Source organism: Heteronotia binoei, chromosome 1, assembly GCF_032191835.1.
Source record: "Heteronotia binoei isolate CCM8104 ecotype False Entrance Well chromosome 1, APGP_CSIRO_Hbin_v1, whole genome shotgun sequence".
NCBI lineage: Eukaryota > Metazoa > Chordata > Lepidosauria > Squamata > Gekkonidae > Heteronotia > Heteronotia binoei.
Window position 1 is genome coordinate 108,373,836 of NC_083223.1, and position 17,796 is coordinate 108,391,631.

The 17,796-nt window shown below is 45.6% G+C and overlaps 1 pseudogene; it reads right to left on the reverse strand.

The window, feature by feature from the left end:
* Positions 1-15,923: 15,923 nt before the first annotated feature.
* LOC132569975 (tetraspanin-14-like) lies at positions 15,924-16,580 on the reverse strand (annotated as a pseudogene).
* Positions 16,581-17,796: the final 1,216 nt, after the last annotated feature.

A 17,796-nucleotide genomic window follows, 5' to 3' on the forward strand; every position in this document is an offset into this window, starting at 1 on the left:
TTAACTTCTTGTATTTCTTCCTGTCATTGATCACTTGTCTTAGTAACTCTTTCATTATTTTGATTTTACTCCCTTCTATGATCCAAGCTTTTTGGAAACCTTTGTTCAAAATTTTTCCTGCCAGATCTTTTGATCTTAGTCTTATAACAATGTCTCTTGGCAGGCCTTTATTCTTTGCATATGCTGAATTGACTCTGTAGGCACCCTCCAACATACTTCGCATAATTTTTTTTCTTCTTTTTCCTTTAACCAATTCAGTCTTCTTCACCACTGTCCAATAGTCCTTATTTTATAATTGCCAATTCAGTTAACTCCACCAATTTTTATTGCCCCAGGCACTTTAAAAACGTTAAAACTTTGTCCTCCCAGCAATGGCCGCCAATGTTTCTCTGTGATATTGTAATCCTAGAGTAGGCTGTTTACTTCTCTAATTTCCTTCTTCTTCCTCTTGTACTTCCTGCTTTTCCTGCCACCAAGTCTCATTTCACTGGTAGAGAAATCTCATGATGTCTGACGTACTTCCTGTGTTGACTATGAGTGCTGCAGATCTGTGACGATGGGGCTGCCTCCTCAACCGCAGATAGACTAAACAATAAATTCCTTTCTCCTTTTAGCACTGTCTTTTAGACCCTTTTCTTCTCCTCCTTTCAGGTTTCCATTATATCCAACTCCCACCTTTTAACTTTTGTTTTGTTTAGCTTTAGTTAGTCCTGGAGTGAAAAGATAGCAATCAATACCTTTTCTTTGTAGTTTATCCAGCTCAACACCAGTCTTTTGTAAATTAGATGTTTAAAGTTGTAAAAGAAGATTCAGATCCTGTCGAGCTTATGTCAAATAAATGACTCTGGAAACTTCTGCAGATGATGAATATGCAACTTCTCTCCGGCGATCCTTCAAAGCCTCAAAGGAGACCCCTCTGAGACTCCCTTTCAGCCAAGGTAAGTCTCCTCAAAGTATCTGTGCATATCTTGGACAGTTCTCTAGCTGAGAAAAGTAGGCAGTAGGCATTAATTTGCCTTTTACTACCCCGAACAGAAGTGCCAGCCTGCCCCCCGTTAAGGATAGCAGCTCAGCTCGCCATTTTCCGATCCCGGAAGTCATACCCCAGGCAGCCTTGATGCCCCCCCCCCCACATCATGCCCCCTCCACCCCCTTCTGCAGCACCTCCCCTTCCCTCCCTCCCAATTTTAAGCACCGGTGCCTGGGGTTCTTTCAAAGTGCCCCCCAGCTGATCAGTGGAAAAAGCCGCAGGGGGGCCAGCCTTCCAGCACTCTTGGGACATTCAGTGCTGGGGTGGTGGCGGGAAAAACCAGCAAGTCATTGAAAAAGCAGGCACTGCTGCCACTTCCTCCCCACTTCCCTCCCACGAAATCTGGGGAGCAAGAGGGGAGGAAGCAGTGGCGGCCGCCACATTTTCAGCGGCTTGCTGGTTTTTCCTGCTGCTGCTGCTCCAGCACTGAATGTCCCGGGAGTGCTGGAAGGCTGGCATAGGAGCTGCTGGCCTCCCCACAGCTTTTCCCACCGATCAGCTGATGGGCGGGGGAGAGGGACACCTTGAAAGAGCCCCAAGAGCTGGTTCATCATCACCAGTTCCCTGGGCATTAAAAATTGGGTGGGAGGGAGGGGGAAGCAGGCAGGCAAGTAGGGATTTTGCCTTGGGTGGGGCCTGATTTTGGTGCCCCTGCCCTGCCAGTGCCCTAGGCAAATGCCTAGTTTGCCTAGTGGGCAAGCCAGCCATGTCTGAGTCACCCCGTCTCTCTGCTCACGCTGAGCAGAGGCGCTTAAATACTGGATACTTCAGCTGAGGACTCATATTTTATACCCTCCCATCCTTTCTGATTGTGAACACTGCTTCCCTAGTAGGGTTTGGGTGTTAGGTGAATGCAAGGCTTCATGCTGAGTAGAGGGACCTAGCCACTGGGTGCCTCAGGTGAGGACCCACATTTATATCCCCCACTCCCACCCCTCTTGATTGTGAACACCTCTGCATGCCATGAAGGTGAAAGTGGGTGCAAAGGGTGTTCATTGTAGGGGAAAGTCCTCCACCCCCTATGTACCATAGGCTCCTGTCTCTGGACACCAAACTCATCCTGCCAGCCCACTGGAGCCTGGCTTAGCAAGGCATTACCAGGGGCTCGGAGTCTCTTTCCCCTGATCTGTTCCTGGAACTCTTCACAGGGGCAAAAGAACAGTTACAGCACAAACACTAGCAGTTGCTCTTTGGAGAAGAGGACTCTGACAGCTGTGATTCAGAGTGTGGAAGGAAAGCAGCTTTATAATAAATAATAATAATAAATTTATTTTTATATCCCGCCCTCCCCCGCCAAAGGCGGGCTCAGGGCGGCTTACAGACATGGCATTCCATGATTCAAATAAAACAATATACACAACAATTTAAATATAATCAGTTACATAAATAATAAAATAAAATAGATAAAATAGATAACATAGGTGCTATAAATACTATAAGTTATGATGTCCACAAGATGGCTAGGTAACTACACGTCAGTTTAGCCGGGTTCTATTTCAAAGGCAAGCTGGAAAAGAAATGTTTTGCAAGTCCTGCGGAATTGGTTCAGGTCCCGCAGGGCTCGTATCATCTCTGGAAGATGGTTCCACCATCGAGGGGCCATTACGGAGAAGGCTTGCTCCCTGGTAGTCTTCAGTCTAGCCTCTCTTGGCCCAGGGATTGTTAGCAGATTTTGAGAACTGGATCTTAGTGCTCTCTGGGGGATATATGGGGAGAAGCGGTCCCTTAGGTAGGCAGGTCCTCGGCCATATAGGGCTTTAAAGGTAATGACCAGCACTTTATAGCGAACACGGTACACAACTGGCAGCCAGTGCAGATCCCGCAGCCCAGGCCGCACGTGTTCCCACCGTGGTAGTCCCACTAGCAGCCTGGCCGCCGCGTTCTGGACTACCTGAAGTTTCCGTGTTCGGTATAAGGGCAGCCCCATGTAGAGGGCATTGCAGTAGTCTAGTCTCGAGGTGACCGTTGCGTGGATCACAGTTGCTAGGTCGCTGCGCTCCAAGAAGGGAGCCAACTGCCTCACCCTCTTGAGATGGAAGAAGGCGGATCTAGCAGTGGCAGCTATCTGGGCCTCCATTGATAAGGAGGATTCCAGTAGCACACCCAGGCTCTTGACTTTGCGCACTGGTATCAGTGGCGCACCGTCAAAAGTCGGTAGGGTAATCTCCCCTCCCGGTCCGCCGCGGCCCACGCAAAGGACCTCAGTCTTCGCTGGATTCAACTTCAGCCCGCTCAGCCTGAGCCAGTCAGCCACGGCTTGCAACGCCCGGTCCAAATTTATAGGGACGTCGCCAGCCCGGCCGTCCATTAGTAGATTGAGCTGAGTGTCATCTGCGTATTGATGACAACCCAGCCCATACCTCCGTACAATCTGGGCAAGGGGGCGCATGAAGATGTTAAACAACATCGGGGAGAGAACTGCCCCCTGAGGCACCCCACAATGAAGTGGGTGTCTCTGAGACAGCTCCCCCCCCCAATTGCCACCCTTTGTCCCCGGCCTTCAAGAAAGGAGGAGAGCCACTGTAAGGCTAGCCCCCAAATTCCTGCGTCGGCGAGGCGGCGGGTCAGCAGCCGATGGTCGACCATATCGAACGCAGCCGATAGGTCTAGCAGCAGCAATACTGCCGAGCCGCCTCGGTCCAGTTGTCGTCGGAGGTCATCCATGAGGGCGACCAGGACTGTTTCCGTCCCATGGCCCGGGCGGAAGCCGGACTGGCATGGGTCTAAGGTGGAAGCATCCTCCAAAAAATCCTGTAACTGCAGCGCCACCGCCCTCTCAATAATTTTGCCCAAAAAGGGCAAATTTGAGACCGGTCGATAATGTGCCAATTCGGCCGGGTCTGATGAAACTTTTTTCAGGAGAGGGCGGACCAGTGCCTCTTTCAGGGGTGTTGGAAAAGCACCCTCTGAAAGAGATCGATTTATAATATCCCGTATAGGATATCTTAATTCCTCCTGGCAGGCCTTAATTAGCCAGGAGGGGCATGGGTCCAGATCACAAGTTGTGGATCGCGCAGTGCCAAGAATTCTGTCGACCTCCTCCAAGCTGAGCGGGTCGAAGCAATCCAGGGTTAAATCAGAAGACACGCATTGGGCCTCGAGTTCACTTACTGCGTCCAAATTGGCAGGGCAGTCATGGCGGAGCAATTGGACCTTATCAGCAAAAAAATTCGCAAAAGCCTCACAGCCAATCTCCAATTCCTTAGCTTTTAAATTGCCCTGTGGCAATGTAGTAAGGTTCGGAATTATTCTAAATAATTGGGCCGGGCGCGAATTTACAGATGCAATCTTAGCCGCAAAGTATGTCTTCTTTGCGGCCTTGACTGCCATCTCATAGGACTTCATAAACTTCCTATAAGATGTTCTAGTCGCTTCGTCACGAGTACGCCGCCACTGCCTCTCTAGCCGTCTAAGACCTTGTTTCAGCTGGCGTAATTCCGGGGTATACCACGGGGCCAGCCTAGTCCGAGGTCGCAGAGGGCACCGAGGTGCGATCTCCTCGATGGCCTTAGAGAGCCGGCTATTCCAGGTCTCAATCAGGTCATCGAGGGAGTCGCCAGAGGGCCAGGGGTCCCGCAGAGCCATCTGGAACCGTTCCGGGTCCATTTGGCTCCGCGGGCGAGCCATAATCGGCTCTTCGCCTAAACAGGTTTGGGGAGGCATATCTACACGGGCCTTGAGGGCGAAGTGATCCGACCATGGCACCGCCTCTGCGGTTATATCGCTCACTGCTACCCCAGCCGCAAAGATCAGGTCTAACATGTGTCCGGCCTGGTGAGTGGGGGTTACAACGAATTGAGAGAGTCCCAGTGTCGCCATGGAAGACACTAGGTCCGCAGCCTGACTAGAGGACGGGTCATCAGCATGGACGTTGAAGTCACCCAGGATTATCAACCTTGGGTGCTTTCCATTCTACATCTCAACTCCTGTTGCTGCTCCCTCCCAGTTCTTGCCAGGGTCTCTGCTAAGCTGCTGTGGGGTTACTTTGGGGAGCCCTTGTCAAAACTCTGGGGATGTCTGCTTTTCTGGCCTTCAAAAGCTGCCTTTGGAGACTTGGGGGTGGCCCTATCAGCTAAACATGAGAGCCAATCTGGTGTGGTGGTTAAGTGTGTGGACTCTTATCTGGCAGAACTGGGTTTAATTCCCCACTCCTCCACATGCACCTGCTGATGTGACCTTGAGTCAGTCACAAGTTCTCACAGAGCTGTTCTGCCCAAGAGCAGTTCTGGGAGAGCTCTCTCAGCTCCACCTATCTTGCAGGGTGTAGGGAGGGAAAGGGAAAGGAGATTGTGAACTGCTCTGAAACTCCTTTGGGTAGTGAAGGGCGGGGTATAAATTCAATCTCTTCTTCCATTCCTTCGTTGCATAGAAGAATACACTCTGATTGGTGGGTGTGCTCCGGGCCTGTGTGTTTCAGCTGGGGGGGGGGGGGGGCTTTGAGAGTTGTGGACATGCTTGCCTTGCACGTGTTGTGTGACTAGGATGCCTTCCAAGCTGCCATAGGATTACTTGGTGTGTGGGGGGGGATGTCAGAAGAATCTTGTCATGTCTGCCTTTCTGTCCTTCAGAACTTGTGTTTGGAGAAGTGGGGACCATGAGCATAAGGAGGATGCTTGCCTTGCTTTGATAGTCTGGCTGCGGGTGGGGGGGGGGGCGGTCTGCCCAGGTGAAGTTTCCCTGTGAGTTTGGTATCATTGGCTTGTTCCTGAGCCATTCCATAGACTCCTGTAACTGCAGCTGTCTTTTTTCAGAGAAAGCACTGGGGAGATCTTCTCTGGGGGTTTGTAACTGGGACCCCAGAAATGTAATCTGCCCCCCACTTGGATAGATTGTAGAGGAGTGGTTGGCAGGGTGAGGTTCCCTGTGTGTTTGGTGTGTGTAGCTTGCAGTGGGTCCATTCTATACACTTTTAAACCTGACATTTTCCCCAAAAGCACTTCCCTGGGAGCATCTTTGCTAGCATAATTCAGGACCCCTAAATCCAATCTACACATAACTTGGAGGGCATGTAGTGAAGCATCAGGGATAGGTTCCCTGTGAGTTTTATGCCTCTCATTTCCCCAGAAAGCATTTTCTTGGGACACCTTCTTTGAGGGGCCATAACTCTTACCCCATAAATTCAATCCTCGCCAAACTGGGAGGGCAGGTATAGGAGAGTAGAGGATGGAGATCCCCTATGAGTCTGGTGTCTCTAGCACAGCAGGGATCTTTCTACTACATCACAGATCTCATAAAGTGAACCTTTGGCACCTAAACATTTGTGACAGTTCACGGTTTATGAACTGGGCATGCTAAAACCCACAAACTGAAATGAACCATATTTCTCAGTTCTTGTCTATTTCTAGTCAAGGTGTAACTCTTAGATCATGCATGGCTGTGCATGCTCAGTGAGATGTAGCATCTGTCACATTTCAAAAGATCCTAGCCAGTTTGGTGTAGTGGTTAGTCTAGTCTGGACACCATTGTTTTATTGTAGATAAGTAGTTTTAATTGGATAGTTTTAAGTGCATTTAAATATGAATTTTATTGTTTAAGATTATGTTGTAACCCACCCTGAGCCAATTACTGGGAAGAGTGAGCTAGAAATCAAATAAATAAATAGACTCTAATCTTGGGGAACTGTGTTTGATTCCCCACTCCTTCACATGCAGCTGCTGGGTGACCTTGGGTTAGCCACAGTTCTCGCAGAGCTGTTATCTTAAAAGCAGTTTTCTGAGAGCTCTCTTAGCCCCACCTACTCACAGGGTGTCTGTTGTGGGGAGAGGAAGGGAAGGAGATTGTAAACCGCTCTAAGACTGAGTGAAGGGTGGGGTATAAATCCAATCTTTTCTTCTTCTTTATCTATCTTGACTGTGCAACTGCAACAACTCAGGGAATCAAAATACTTTGGGTAGATTAACTGCAGGCCAATGCTTGCCCTTGCATAAAGAGAGAAAAGCAGGAGTTTAGGCATGGTAGGTGAATGCAGTGACCCACTTGCTCCTGCTCTCCTGAGTAAGAGAGGTTGTGAGGATCTGTGTATGCATGAGGGCTTGTCCTCTTCCCTACTACCATGCAGGGTAGATACTTGCCACCTCCCAAATTATCTGCTCTTTCCTTTCTGTCAGTGGTTTGAGGCACTAACAAAGGATATCAATGTGCATGCTTTGGGTGCTACACATTCTGCTTTCCCCTGCCTTAACTGCCTAGTTCTGTCTGGTGGCTTGGTCTATGCATGGATAAATGGCCAGGCACTTATGTAAGAACTATTTGACTACAGTATGGTCAGGTCTCTATTCTTTAGGAGTAGAGAGGCACAGGGAAAGAGTATCAGACCATTAGTAGAAGTGTTACAGACATTAGTAAAAAGAATGAAAACCATGAGGCTAACAAGGATGTACAAGTCACTGATTTACCTTAATGTTCCTTTCAGAGGAGGAATGGACGTAAGCAAATCTGGAACTTTGAAATAAAGTCTGGTTGTTCCAGAGTACATTCCATTTCCCCACATTCCTTCATTTTTGGTTTGCAAATTTTTGGATTGTGCTAAATTTTTTAAATTTTGCTCTCCCATCTGGAAAGGTTTCTTTTTGGAGGTTGGGACCCTCCTGAACTGGAGGTTGGGACCCATGCTTCCTGCCATTCTTTCTACCCAATCATAACTAGGAGCACATCCTCTATTTTCATGGCTCTATCTCCAGACATCAAAACAAAATATCTATCTTGTCTTTTCCTGGCAGGTGGGCAAATGGTTTTGCTGTCCTGCCTATTTTTCTCCGTAAAGAGAGGCCATCTCCTCTCTGCTTGAAACCCAAGGATTTAATTGCTGGGTTCTCAGGATACAGGGTGATTTATTGGGGTCAAGGTCTCTCATCTGTTAATCTAGGTATCCTGCATTTCCTCATCACAACAGGTGCATGTGAGAGTCTGTCCTAAATTCATTTAATTGGATATGCTGGTTATTTGTTATATCCAGTATCTGCCAAATAATTCAACCTACAGAGTTCAGTTTTGGAACGTATGCCATTAAAATCAAGTAGAGAATAGGATAGGAGATGGGTTTATTTAATTTTGCCAAAGAATGGAATTTAACATTGTCAGTGATAATAGTGCTAAATATTCAACAATCCTTTAAAAAGCCTTCACTAGTTATAAAATTGTTAGAATTTGACAAGGTAAGATCCGCATATGCCACTTTGAGTTTCATGAAGGGAGGGAGGGATATAAATGCCATAATTAAGTAGTTAGGTAGAAATATAAACCTGAAGCCGTGGAATTATTCAATATCTTTGCTTTTATGTAAAATAAAGGCTAAATTAGATATAAAAGAAGGGTCCATACTCTCCAATTCCCATGAAAAGCAAGGGAAGGAAAAGCAGAAAGTTTTATTCTTAAAACTTTACACCATGGAAAGTCATATCAAATTGGGATGCTACCACTCTTTGACATGAAAATCCTCATTTTGTTTTAACTTTTTTCTTATGTAAATCAAAGCCATGAGTCTTCTGTGCCATTTTCTGTTTCTTTGGTCATTTTCCTCCCATTTGATTTGCACATATGCTAATGTGGTTTTTGTGCCAGTTGCATATAAATGGCATGTGTGTGGTAAGGGGGAGGTCCTTAGCCTATGGCACTGAGGATCCAGGTCCAAACCAGGACTTGAGTTGTACTGAGTTGTTTCTGTTGATTGTTGGTCTTGATGTTGTTTTTTTATAAGCTGTTTTGTAAGCAGGGAGAAAGGTGGAAAATGCAATTATAGGAATGGAATGAGATGCCTTATAAGAAATGAACAAATGGAAAACACCTGCCGAACAATAAAAGAGGGGGCAAAATGAAAACAGCATACAAAACTGAAAGAAATAACAGATGTGACTATTTTTATATTCCTGGTCTAGAACAACCCACAGAAGTGGTTATGGGTAGGTTAGTCAATGAACTCTTCAGGGTACCTAACTGCAGTGCCAGATTAAACCCTGTGGAGGCCCCTAGGCATTTGAAATCTTGGGGGGCCCCTCGCAAATTATCTCAAGAGTTGGAACACCCACCCCACTGCCCGTGGCCTCCACTGCAGCCTGCAGACACCAGTGGCTAAAAGGCAAATGCAATATTGGGCTGTATTAACAGAAGTATAGCGTCCAGATCATGTGAAGTGATGGTAAGACCTCACCTGGAGTATTGTGTTCAGTTTTGGGCACCACATTTTAAGAAGAATATAGACAAGCTGGAATGGGCCAGAGGAGGGCGACGAAGATGGTGAGGGGTTTAGAGACCAAGTCCTATGAGGAAAGGTTGAAGGAGCTGGGGATGTTTAGCCTGGAGAGGAGGAGGCTGAGAGGTGATATCATCACCATCTTCAAGTACTTGAAGGGCTGTCATCAAGGATGGTGTGGAATTGTTTTCTGTGGCCCCAGAAGGTAGGACCAGACCCAATGGGTTGAAATTAAATCAAAAGAGTTTCTGGCTCAACATTAGGAAGAACTTCCTAACAGAGCAGTTCCTCAGTGGAACAGGCTTCCTCAGGAGGTGGTGGGCTCTCCTTCCTTGGAGGTTTTTAAACAGAGGTTAGATGGCCATTTGACCACAATGTGGATCCTGTGAATTTGGGGGAGGTATTTGTGAATTTCCTGTATTGCAGGGGGGTGGACTAGATGACCTTGGAGGTACCTTCTAACTCTAAGGCTGGTGAGGACTGGGAAAGTTATTTTAAAATTTACCATATGCCACATATATGAGAATATGCTTACATTTCATGTTGAAGATGAATAGTTAGCACATAGATCCAAGTGGGCAGCCGTGTTGACTCCTGCTTTGTTTAGTTAGCACATAGTGACTAACATAGAACAGAATTCACAATATCTGGCATGCTTTGGAAAGGAAGTGTGGAAGAGGGAGCATCATCCATTTTGTGACTCTTTAACTACCCTGATTGCAACTGCAAATAGAAATAACCTTCAACAGATATGCATCCTATTTAAAGGTAAGCATGCATACATATTCTATAGGAAGGAGGTGCTCTAAAACTGCACTGAACATTGGTTCTCATATTGGTATGGGTCACATGTGCCCCATTTCTTGTAAAAGGTGCCTCATATTCAGGAGAGAGTATTCTATGTACTACAGGGTACTTTCTATTTGTATTTTAAACATTTATATCCTACCTTTCCTCCTAAGGCAATCAGTATCATATTTCTAAAGACATCTTACATAAAACCTGTCAGGTGTCAAAACACACAAAAAAAACCCCCTTCATTTAAAATGTCCACAGAAACAAAAACAAAAAATTGTCCTTCTGAAGACCAACAGCGATGTGATCCTTATTAGCTCCACAGAGAGCTTATTCCACAGAAGTGGAGCCAGTACAGAAAAAGTTCATGAGCATCTGGTTGCCAGCTCTGTCACTCTCAGGGAAGGGAACACTAACCAGTATTGATCTAAGAAGCACACTGATGGCATGTGGATTCACAGAGACTGATGTCTTTCAGATATTCAGCATCACACTGCTAACCAGGACTCCTAGCCTTTTAACATGGTCTACTAATGACTATAAAGCAGGGGTGGCCAAACTTGCTTAACATAAGAGCCACATAGAATAAATGTCAGATGTCTGAGAGCCACAAGACATGAATGTCAGATGTTTGAGAGCTGCAAGGAAGGAAGGAAGGAACCTTTGAACTAGGTGACAGGCCTCTTCAAGGATGCAAAAACAATAGCCACATTATACTTGGTATTAGGTTCAACCCAAATGACTCCCAATATTGCTCAAGCTTTCTCCAGAATTCTTCATCAGTGAACCTCAAAAGCTCACACATTTTTTGTCTTCTATTTACTTAAGTTATATCCCATCTTTCTCCCCAGTAAAGACCCAAAGCAGCTTACATCATTCTTCCCTTCTTCATTTTATCTTACAACAATCCTGTGAATAGGTTAGGCTGAGAATTTCCTAAACTGGACCTGGCAAACCTACTAGGGCTTACTCCCAAATGAATGGAGGTGGGCCAGGGGGGGATAGGATTACTTCCTGCTGAACTCCAGACTGAGCATTTTAAGTCCTGGGCCTCCCACTTTTTATTTTACAATGTCAGCCTTTCATGCCTAATTTTGGCATCTTTTACCCCCTGTTGCCCCATCGCTAATGAAATATTCCCAGGCAGGCTAGACTGGCCCTTTTTCATGATAGTTTTGGTCAATGAGCCACAGCCCAAGGGACAGGTGCATTCCAAGCACCCCCCCCCCTCCTCCGACATTTTTCTGTCTCTCCACGCCTTTCCAACAAGCACCCAGTCTGCCTCCCCTTCCCTCCTCTCTCTCACACACACAAACAGAGGAACACATGGATGGAAGGAGGCCAATGCGTGCTGTTGCAGGGGTGGCAAGGAGCTCTGCTCGGCTTAAGGTTGCCAAGTCCAATTCAAGAAATATCTGGGGACTTTGGGGGTGGAGCCAGGAGACTTTGGGGGTGGAGCCAGGAGACATCAGGGCGGAGCCAGGAACAAGGATGTGACAAGCATAATTGAACTCCAAGGGAATTCTGGCCATCACATTTAAAGGGACCGCACACCTTTTTAAATGTCTTCCTTCCATAGGAAATAATGAAGGATAGGGGCACCTTCTTTTGGGGCTCATAGATACTTTGGGGAGAGTCACTAAATACTATACTGAAAAATTGGTGCCTCTACCTCAAAAAACAGCACCCCCAGAGCCCCTGAAACCTCCAGATCAATTCCCCATTGTACCCTATGAGAATTGATCTCCACATAGGGAATAATGAAGTACACAGCAGACTCCCCCCCCCCCATTTCTGGCGACTCTGAAGGGGGATTGGCCTCTCTACTCATGAGTTGCTGCCAACTTCTTCAAAGTAACAGACACCCCATCCCAAGAGGAAGCCTTTCAATCAGCGACTGAAGCCTCCGGAGGTAGAAACGCACATGGTCCTCTGGGGATAGAGCTCCCCCCCCTCCACCAACCAGACTCCCCGAGGAGACGCCACCCGCCCGGAGAGGATGCAAGAACTACGAGTCCCAGCATGCACCTCGCAAAGGGAGGCTGGACTGGAGCGAATAGCAGGCCGGCAGTGGGCGGGTCTTTGTGACCCAGAGGAAGGGAGAAGCCTGAAGCCTGCAAGGGAGGCAGGCAGGAAAAGAGACACGGCGCCGTCCCTCCCCCCCACTTCCAGATTTTTGGAGAGCAGGGGAGGAGGCTGCTAATCCAGCAGTCCCCCAGCAGGGCGGGGGGTTTGGAAGCCTAGCTCGGCTGGAGGCTCAAGGAACACCCCGGCTATGAAAACTGGGGGGGAGGGGGCTGAATTTAATGACTTAATCCCAATAAAATGTTTTTGAAGTTTCAGCCAGTTTTGTATGTAGAGTGGTGGCAAAAGGGGAATAGTCTGAGACAAGTTTGAAGACATTCCATATGACTTTATGGAAAAGCCCAAATACTTATATAAGAGCAATTCTAAGCAAAGTTACATCCTTCTGAGCCCATTGAGCTCAATAGTCAATTCCTAGTGAGGAAAATGACTTTCTCTTCATTTCACATATTCCAGACTTTAGTATTCACAGTTCTTTTTGACAAACCTTGGGAATTGTGGTTTGGGGAAGGTGCTGAGAATTCTGTTTCAGAATCTCTGCACACCGTCTCTTTAATATAAATTCCTGGGGTATTCTAAGGCAACACTATTGAAGCAGTTGTGATAAAGAAACGCAGTTTTGGAAAATATTTGTTATTTCTCAGGCTGGGATTGCGAGTGTGTCATTTTTCCTAGGGGAAGCCACATAAATCTTGAATATAATTTAAATGCCTCAATTTTAAAAATACTGCTTGTTGAATCTTACTCAGTTTATGCCTTTTTTGCACTCAGCTAAGAGCCATTTTTTTACTGTGTCTAAAGAAGGTTTTCCCTTTCCACATCATATCAATTTATAACATGTCTATTACCTGTCCTCCAATGGCACAGACATTGCATTGGTTTCAAAATGGTTCCTTCTTCACATTTTGAGAGCTTTTCAGCTAGCAGCAGAGAGGAGGCAAAGAAAGGAGACTTTTTATCTGAAGAGTGCCTGCTGGGAATAAACCATCCAAGGGAAAAATAAATTAAAGCATATAGAGCATATCTGCCTATGTGCAAATGCTAGAGAGTTCAGACCTGCAGAATGGTAATTGGAGAACATTTCTTTGTGTTCTCTCTGTCTCTACATCCCGGGAAGAGTGTTTTCACTGCATACATAACTCCCAGAATGCTGCAGGGACTCTATTAGTCAGTATATACCCTTAACATGCAGAGGGAAGAAATCAATACACATTTTTAAATGTGTGTCTGAACAATAAATTCTATGTTTTTTTTGTCAACAGTATATTCTGTGCTACTACATTTTGTGGCTGTATAACATGTCAGGGACTGGGTATAAATCGTAATTCTGTAAGTAGACCTGGTACACTCATATGTTACTAGTCAATCGATTTCAGCAGAGTTTGCATGATGCTACTGCAGATATGTCAATGCTGCTGTTGAAGCCATGCCATTCAATTCCTCATTTTTAAAAAAGGCATTTGCCCTGGGATTGTGGAAGAAATCACGGGAGCATGCCTGTAGGAAACAACCCTCAATAGTGCAAAAGAGGGATATTGTGGTAGTGGTTGTGAAGTCTTTGGCAGTGATTGCCTGAAGATCCTTGATGTCACAGAGAAATAGAAGGCAAATAATAGCTGCCATTGAATTGGCTACTCTGATGCTAAGGGTACTTTGTAGGTCAAATCCTACAGAGTGCTCTGAGAAATGAAGACTTTCAAGAGATTGCGTTGATCGATGCATAAGAAGGTGTTTTCTGTGGCTCCATTATAAATGATTTGTAAGAGAGGCTGAGCAGAAGAAGAGCACTGAAACTGCCTTAAGTTCTGGAAGAGGTGAGTTCTCTTTCTCTCTTCTGTTAGCCAAATTGCCCTAAAATTAGGTTTGGGGAATTAGTTTGGTGGGCAACTAGGCTCTAGCGAGATCAGGATCTGTATGTACAGAAGATGTCTCCTTTGGAGCTCATCCAGTAACGAGGAGATGTTGTCTAATGATCAAGGGTGTTTTTATTATAAAATATAGGCAATCATACAAGGATGCAAAATCATGTAATCGCACATACAGTCCTAGGAAAATAGCATGAAATATACAGAGGTAAAACATAGACAGGGTATCTACCTGATCCTGATGGGTTTAGGATCCAGTTACAACTAGAAGATATAGACATGCACTGCCATGTGCCATGTCTGATGCTCCTTACTTAGAGTAGGGGGGGAACAATGTGGTTACATGTTTATTTATTTATATTTATACTTATATCCCGCCCTTCTCACCGAAGTGTCTCAGGGTGGCTTACAACATTGTAATTTACATAACTTCAGTTTAAAAACATTTACAAATAAGTTAAAACCATAATTAATAAAACAGAATAAGAATAAAACCAGCGGTCTGTAGATGCATTTTTGTTCCATCCGGAAGATATTCTCATTGTCAGTTAGATGTTATAGGCCTGCTGGAAGAGGGCTGTCTTACAGGCCCTGCGGAACTGCCCTAGGTCTCTCTCTGCTCAGGCAGAGAGAGAGAGAGAACTGCCATGTGCTTGGCCTTATATTACCTGATTTGTGCCCTCAGGTAATGAGGTAATAAGGAGTGTGACAAGGAGGTCAGCTGGGTCATGATGCTGCATCACATGGTACATTACCTCAGAAAAGGGGAGGCTCCAAAGTGACAGTTTGGGTAAGGTATGGGTTGTGTGGATTAAAACAAACTACGCAAACTTATCTTAAATGACAATAGAGGGCCAAATTGATATCTAAGGCTACACCTGATTTACACAATAGCTCTGGCTCTGGATTAAGACTGGTCTTCCTCTTCTTCCTTCTCTGGCTAGCAGTGTCCTTTGTCAACTGTTCCATTTGACAAAAGCTTGGGTAGTCTGGGAGGATACACACCTAAGATAAGCATGATGACCTTATGCAGATGTCTGAAGCAATCACTGAATATGTGCGGCTCCCGTTTCTTCCTCATGGAGTCTGGAAGTGCAGGAAGATAGTTGCTGGTGATGTTAGCCTTGGAAATGGCTCCCATCTAAAAGGGCTGAAAAACTGCTTGACTGGACAGCTCATGGCAGTGCGACTTCTTCCACTGCAACGGTCGAGGTTAGGCATGTGCAGAGAGGCTGGGAGATACTTTTACTTCTGGCTTGCACCTATTCAAAGACAGAGAGTGCTGCTGTAAAGATGAAGCCTTCAGTATACACATAAGTCTGTTAGGAAATGGCAGGCCAAAACCCAAGTCTTAGCGCAGATGTGTGTGAGTAGCAACTCCAGGCACCCTGGCAACCAAACCAGTGATCACGATGTCCGCATATAAGTAAAAATAGGGGGTTCCCGCTCACACTTCGTGTGGACCTTTGTTGACATTCCTCAAGGTGCACGGCTTCAGATCAACATTGATTAAGATGCTACTTCGGACATTGTTGTTGAAATTTACAAAGGAGTACAGCACAAGGTCTTAAGTAGATGTTGCCTGTATGAACCTTGGAATGTGGCTATTGTAATTGTTATACAGTCATATGTGTGATACATTGTAAAAGGACTTGATAAATAAACATTTTTAGTGCTTCAAGATAGATTTTTTTTTAGTTTTGGCCTGTTTCTGTATTACTTACACCGAAGCCTGTTCGTATTGTTTGACAACTTTAATGTCCACTTCAGTGTCCTGGTCAAGAAAATCCTGAAGATTTGCAATAATGAAATGGGTACTAAAAGACCCCTGCCAAGATGTAGAGCAGGGGTGGCCAACGATAGCTCTCCAGATGTTTTTTGCCTACAACTCCCATCAGCCCCAGCCAGCATGGCCAATGGCTGGGGCTGATGGGAGTTGTAGGCAAAAACATCTGGAGAGCTACCGTTGGCCACCCCTAATGTAGATGTTCCAGGGCAGCCAGGCTTCCAAGGCAGGGATGCAACCCCTGGTAAAGATTTGTTCATCCCAGACTGATCTATGCATTGTTCTTATATCATAACCACACTGTGAGTTCACAACTTTTTGCGCAAGGTCAGAGATACAGCAGAAAAAAGTGATCCCACACTGCTCTTGGCTTTTGCTATTTCTTCTGCAGTTGAAGTAGATGTTCAAGTCCCAGTCATTTGGTTCCACAGCATTGGTTCATTTTCTGCAAACAGTCTACGAGGTTCTGCAAGTCAATGTCTTCTTGGTGCCGCACCTTAATATTGTTCTTGAAGAAGGTCTCTACCCAGTCTCTCACCCAGTCCTGGAATAAGAAGGCCAGCATGGCCATGACTAACTCCAGGATAAAAATCAGCACAATTACACCACAGAAAAATCTCAGATGGCAGATATATGTCCTGGAAGGCTCCAATGCAGTGAGCAAATCCATCACGCCTCCAACAAGGCAAGGACAATGGGATCAAAGCCATTGAGGTGGGTCATTTTGGATATATTGGATAATGTACCCTTGTCACTCCAGGGCCAGAGACCAACTACAAGAAAGGCAACTCCAGCTAACCAAAAGGTTATATTGTAACTGAACAGCAGGTATTAGAATACCAGTAATAGAGCATCTTTTGTAGAGTGCTTGCTGTGCAGAATGAGCTGCTAGTAAAGTTTCCAGAAAGGGGAGGAGTTTGCAATTCTGCCTTTCTAGTTGCTTGGCTTTTCCTTGAGCTCAGCTTCTCCTACCCCCCCCCCCCCCCCAGATTTAAGCACAAAACTGGAGGAAAAGGCTCAGAAAGAGAAAAATCCAGGAGGCCGCATATGGTGGTTTTTAATCTGTTTTTCTGTATCTTTTAAATAACAGTCAAAAGTGCAACAGGTGCATGGAAAGCAACTGACAAGAATATCTGTATGCCATGTTAAATCACAGAAATCCTGCCAAGATAAATATTGCAAGCTTAAGAACATAAGAGAAGCCATGTTGGATCAGGCCAATGGCCCATCCAGTCCAACACTCTGTATCACACAGTGGCCAAAAAATTTATACACACACACACACGCTGTGGCTAATAGCCACTGATGGACCTCTACTCCATAGTTTTTTCTAACCCCCTCTTCAAGCTGGCTATGCTTGTAGCCGCCACCACCCCCTGTGGCAGTGAATTCCACATGTTAATCACCCTTTGGGTGAAGAAGTACCTCCTTTTATCCTTTCTAACCCGATTGCTCAGCAATTTCATTGAATGCCCACAAGTTCTTGTATTGTGAGAAAGGGAGAAAAGTACTTCTTTCTCAACCTTCTCCATCCCATGCATAATCTTGCAAACCTCTATCATGTCACCCCGCAGTTGACATTTCTCCAAGCTAAAGAGCCCCAAGCATTTTAACCTTTCTTCATAGGGAAAGTGTTCCAAACCTGTAATCATTCTAGTTGCCCTTTTCTGGACTTTTTCCAATGCTATAATATCCTTTTTGAGGTGCGGTGACCAGAATTGTACACAGTACTCCAAATGAGACTGCACCATCGATTTATACAGGGGCATTATGATACTGGCTGATTTATTTTCAATTCCCTTCCTAATAATACCCAGCATGGCGTTGGCCTATAAGAACAAATCTTTGTTGTGTATCTGGAGGCCAGGGATGCCAGGTCTCCCTTCAGAAACTCACTGTTGCTCCCTTGGATGGCTGAAAAAAATATTTTTAATAATTGCTGGTGCCTCTAGGAATTGTTGGAAATGCTGTGGTTTAACCATACAGTTTCTGTTGATTCCTGGAACAATATGACATCATTTCCAGTTTTCCTTGAAGTGATCTCACA